The sequence below is a fragment of the Carassius carassius genome, chromosome 17 (genome assembly GCF_963082965.1).
Source record: "Carassius carassius chromosome 17, fCarCar2.1, whole genome shotgun sequence".
NCBI lineage: Eukaryota > Metazoa > Chordata > Actinopteri > Cypriniformes > Cyprinidae > Carassius > Carassius carassius.
Genome location: NC_081771.1, coordinates 32,656,973 through 32,662,675, shown reverse-complemented (window position 1 = coordinate 32,662,675; position 5,703 = coordinate 32,656,973). Strand labels below are relative to the sequence as shown.

General features: G+C 40.2%; 1 protein-coding gene across 3 annotated transcripts in view; it reads left to right on the top strand.

Annotated features, from left to right (window-relative positions):
- Positions 1–5,703, top strand: part of LOC132090970 (E3 ubiquitin-protein ligase TRIM39-like) — a 147,204-nt gene that overhangs the window by 126,397 nt on the left and 15,104 nt on the right. The window lies entirely within an intron of this gene.

Sequence of the window (5,703 nt, the reverse complement as noted above, 5' to 3'; positions counted from 1 at the left end):
GAGTCAAGTCAAGTCACCTTTATTTATATAGCGCTTTAAACAAAATACATTGTGTCAAAGCAACTGAACAACATTCATTAGGAAAACAGTGTCAATAATGCAAAATGATAGTTAAAGCCAGTTCATCATTGAATTCAGTGACGTCATCTCTGTTCAGTTTAAATAGTGTCTGTGCATTTATTTGCAATCAAGTCAACGATATCACTGTAGATGAAGTGACCCCAACTAAGCAAGCCAGAGGCGACAGCGGCAAGGAACCGAAACTTCATCGGTGACAGAATGGAGAAAAAAACCTTGGGAGAAACCAGGCTCAGTTGGGGAGTCAGTTCTCCTCTGTCCAGACGAAACCAGTAGTTCAATTCCAGGCTGCAGCAAAGTCAGATTGTGCAGAAGAATCATCTGTTTCCTGTGGTCTTGTCCTGGTGCTCCTCTGAGACAAGGTCTTTACAGGGGATCTGTATCTGGGGCTCTAGTTGTCCTGGTCTCCGCTGTCTTTCAGGGATGTAGAGGTCCTTTCTAGGTGCTGATCCACCATCTGGTCTGGATACGTACTGGATCCGGGTGACTGCAGTGACCCTCTGATCTGGATACAGACTGGATCTGGTGGGTACGGTGACCTCGGAATAAGAGAGAAACAGACTAATATTAGCGTAGATGCCATTCTTCTAATGATGTAGCAAGTACATTGGGTGTTATGGGAAGTGTTCCCGGTTCCGGTTTACCTAATTAATGCAGCCTCAAAATCCTTTAACGGATTTGTATAATAAAAGCATATTAGTATGTTATGTGTATGCCAGGTTAAAGAGATGGGTCTTTAATCTAGATTTAAACTGCAAGAGTGTGTCTGCCTCCCGAACAATGTTAGGTAGGTTATTCCAGAGATTAGGCGCCAAATATGAAAAGGATCTGCTGCCTGCAGTTGATTTTGATATTCTAGGTATTATCAAATTGCCTGAGTTTTGAGAACGTAGCGGACATAGAGGATTATAATGTAAAAGGAGCTCATTCAAATACTGAGGTGCTAAACCATTCAGGGCTTTATAAGTAATAAGCAATATTTTAAAATCTATGCGATGCTTGATAGGGAGCCAGTGCAGTGTTGACAGGACCGGGCTAATATGGTCATACTTCCTGGTTCTAGTAAGAACTCTTGCTGCTGCATTTTGGACTAGCTGTAGTTTGTTTACTAAGCGTGCAGAACAACCACCCAATAAAGCATTACAATAATCTAACCTTGAGGTCATAAATGCATGGATTAACATTTCTGCATTTGACATTGAGAGCATAGGCCGTAATTTAGATATATTTTTGAGATGGAAAAATGCAGTTTTTACAAATGCTGTAAACTTGGCTTTCTAAGGAAAGATTGCGATCAAATAGCACACCTAGGTTCCTTGACAGAGCAGCCATCAAGTCTAAGACAGTGTTCTAGGTTATTACATGCAGAGTTTTTAGGTCCTATAATTAACACCTCTGAGCATATATTACATAACATGCAAGCTGTTTTATGTACCATCCAGCTTGGTTGCATTTTTTTTTTTTTTTTTGTATTTTAATGTTTTTAATGTAATGTTTATATGTTTTTGATTTAGTATGTTTTGTCTCTTGTCTATGTATTGTGCAAAAAAAAAAAAACACTGAAAAATAAAATACAAATCATTTTCAAAATTATTGCCACTTTAGGTGGATTTCTTATACACTAGTGTTTTATAGTAATACACATATTACCAACCAATTATTTTAAGAAATTCTCAGAATGACATTACAATGCACTAAATGTTGTGAATCAAACTGTAAAAAAATTTTTAATTTTACTCTGCATGAAGAGAAAAGTTATTTACTTCAGTTTAGAGATCTCTTAACATATGAAATAGACTTGTGCCGGTATTAGTTTCGGTACCGAACGGTTGCCAGGCGAATTACAAATGGAAGTGATGATCCCTTTCCCCTTGAAGTGGGGACTTTGCAGTGAGCAGAGCACGTGGATGTCATTATGTAGTGGTTAGGAATGCACTTTACAAATGGAGCGACAAAATCTCCTCATTATCTTCAGCTGGGATGTTCCTGTGACAACGCAGCACGTGTCGCTGATGGACATATAAAATCAATATACATTAAATTTTTATTTCTATTTAGCATATATATATATATATATATATATATATATATATATATATATATATATATATATATATACACTCACCTTAAGGATTATTAGGAACACCATACTAATACTGTGTTTGACCCCCTTTCGCCTTTAGAACTGCCTTAATTCTATGTGGCATTGATTCAACAAGGTGCTGAAAGCATTCTTTAGAAATGTTGGCCCATATTGATAGGATAGCATCTTGCAGTTGATGGAGATTAGTGGGATGCACATCCAGGGCATGAAGCTCCTGTTCCACCACATCCCAAAGATGCTCTATTGGGTTGAGATCTGGTGACTGTGGGGGCCATTTTAGTTGTCATGTTCAAGAAACCAATTATGCATTATCCTGCTGGAACTAGCCATCAGAGGATGGGTACATGGTGGTCATAAAGGGATGCACATGGTCAGAAACAATGCTCATGTAGGCCGTGGCATTTAAACGATGCCCAATTGGCAGTAAGGGGCCTAAAGTGTGCCAAGAAAACATCCCCCCCACCATTACACCACCACCAGCCTGCACAGTGGTAACAAGGCATGATGGATCCATGTTCTCATTCTGTTTATGCCAAATTCTGACTCTACCATCTAAATGTCTCAACAGAAATCATCAGAGACTCATCAGACCAGGCAACATTTTCCCAGTCTTCAACTGTCCAATTTTGGTGAGCTCGTGCAAATTGTAGCCTCTTTTTCCTATTTGTAGTGGAGATGAGTGGTACCCGGTGGGGTCTTCTGCTGTTGTAGCGATTGTAACGAGTGTTTATTTCAGTCAAAGTTGCTCTTCTGGGAAGTCATGGCCTAGTGCAGGGGTTCTTAACCTTTTTGATGTCGGGGCCCAAATTTTACAGTACAAAGTGGCCCGGGCCCAATCAGATATTAGCACTGTATTGGTTTATTGATCTCACCCTTGGTTTGATTTGTATTCAATAATGAAATCCACTTGCAGTTTAACAGTTTCTTATTCATGTGTATATAAACCTGCACATACAACAAGATGCCAAACACACAATTCAGGGAAGAAATCAATCTGCATCAAGAACAAAATTTAAATATTTTACTTAGAAAATAATAATAATAATAATAATAATAATATGAATATGAATAAAAATAAATAAAATAAAAACAGTAAAATGTTTTGCTAAAATAAATTCAAAATAATATCTTTCAAATTAAATAAGTTGTAAATGAAAATTGAAATAAATGAAAAATGAAAAAAATATAGCTTTATTATCAGCGAAATAAAAAAATAATTAAAAATGGGCTTTATTCTTTCTAGCAACTGATGCTGTATGTCTGTGGCCATGGCCACGATACGATTTGGTCTCCCCTTTTCCACTTTAAAAATGTCTCCGCCTGTTTCACACATAGGCTACTCCGTCTGCAGTGTGTATGCAGTCCGTGTGCGTTTTGTATGTAGTGCAGAAGCAGCACGGACTCAATGAGCTTTCACACAGGACGCGTTTGCAGTCCGCTACTGATCCACGGCTGTTTAGTCCACAAACACAACATTCGTTCATTATTTTATATTTAAAATCATGTAAAAAAAAAAAAAAAAACAACAGTCTATGGTCCAACACTGTTTTTCTTGATGTCTGTGTGTTCTAACATGGTTGGGTAAATGTTAATGTTTTGTCCAGTTTAATTCTGTTTATTCCACTCCTACAGCTCCTGCAATTAAACTCCACACCACTTCCTTTTTTTAATTGTCCTTGTAAAAAGGATCGGAGGAGTCATATAATAATGTGAGGTTTTTCAACTTTAAGGATGAACCTTTTGTCATCTATTTCTGGCCTCCTAGCATGAATATAGTAATGTGAAATATGATTGGGAGTCTGCACAGGGTGTTTTATTTTTAAATGCATATGATTTTTGACTTCTATTTTGTATTTTCTGTTCGGTTTGGACGCAGGGTGCGTCAGAAATAGACCAGATGCCTATCTTTAGTGAAGCAGTGCGGAGAGCAGCTTCTGGGACGCTTTTGAAAAGTGCCACGGAGCGTCTGGTGTAAACACAAGCATAGACTAGAGTGACAACGATCAGCTCCAGTAGCCGCATCGGAGCCGTAACTTGCCGTGCCGCAGACGTGTGCAGTGGAAATCAGGGGTGAAACAGGCGTAACTTTTGCTACAGGCTACGGTTGACTGAGTGTCTTCTTCTGCTTATTAGCGCTTGATAAACAACTTACTGAGGCATTACTTCCACTAGTGGTGGGATGGTGTATTGTAACTGTCTCATGGATAACAGTGGTCATTCTGGTGGTCCCACGGCCCTGGCAGCCCACAGGTGAAAAACTTAAAGTTTTTTACGGCCCTCCAGGTGGTGCTCACCGCCCAAGCGTGGGCCGCGGCCCTATGGTTAAGAATAGGTGGCCTAGTGGTTAGAGAGTTTGGCTCCTAACCCTAGAGTTGTGGGTTCGAATCTCGGACAGGCAATACCACGGCTTAGGTGCCCTTGAGCAAGGCATCAAACTCCCAGCTGCTCCCCGGGTGCTGCAGCATACATGGCTGCCCACTGCTCCGGGTGTGTGTGTGTGTGTGCACTTTGTATGTGTTAAATGCAGAGCACGAATTCTGAGTATTGGTCGCCATACTTGGCTGAATGTTGCGTCACTTTTTTTTTTTTTTCACTATCAGCTTGAATCAGTCGGCCCATTCTCCTCTGACCTCTAGCATCAACAAGGCACACAGGACCGCCGCATACTGGATGTTTTTCCCTTTTCACACCATTCTTTGTAAACCCTAGAAATGGTAGTGCGTGAAAATCCCAGTAACTGAGCAGATTGTGAAATATTCAGACCGGCCCGTCTGGCACCAACAACCATGCCACGCTCAAAATTGCTTAAATCACCTTTCTTTCCCATTCTGACATTCAGTTTGGAGTTCAGGAGATTGTCTTGACCAGGACCACACCCCTAAATGCATTGAAGCAACTGCCATGTGATTGGTTGATTAGATAATTGCATTAATGAGAAATTGAACAGGTGTTCCCAATAATCCTTTAAGTGAGTATATATATATATATATATATATATATATATATATATATATATATATATATATATATATACAGGTCCTTCTCAAAAAATTAGCACCAGTCTGGGAGTTTTTAAAAGCCTCAGGAATCTTTTGCAGGTGTTTAGAGTTAATTAGTTTACATTTACTGTGACGAGTGGGGCGGGGCCGAGGGACATGGGAGCGAGGCCGGGGGAGTGATTGGAGATGAACTACACCTGTTCGTCCCACCGGTCTCGAGGCCCATGGAGGAGATGGAAGGATATAAAACTGGAGCGACGACAGTGAAGGACGAGAGAGGACCAGGCCTGGGCTTTTAGTTGTGTTTTGGGTTTTATTTTATGCGCACCAGTCGTCCGTGAGGGGCTGGTGCGCTGTTGTGTGTTTATTTTGTTATTAAAATGTTTTTGATTGTCCGCCGGTTCCCGCCTCCTTCATATTCATCCGGAAGAAGGAGGAGGCATAAAATAAAAACCAAAACACAACTAAAAGCCCAGGCCTGGTCCTCTCTCGTCCTTCACTGTCGTCGCTCCAGTTTTATAT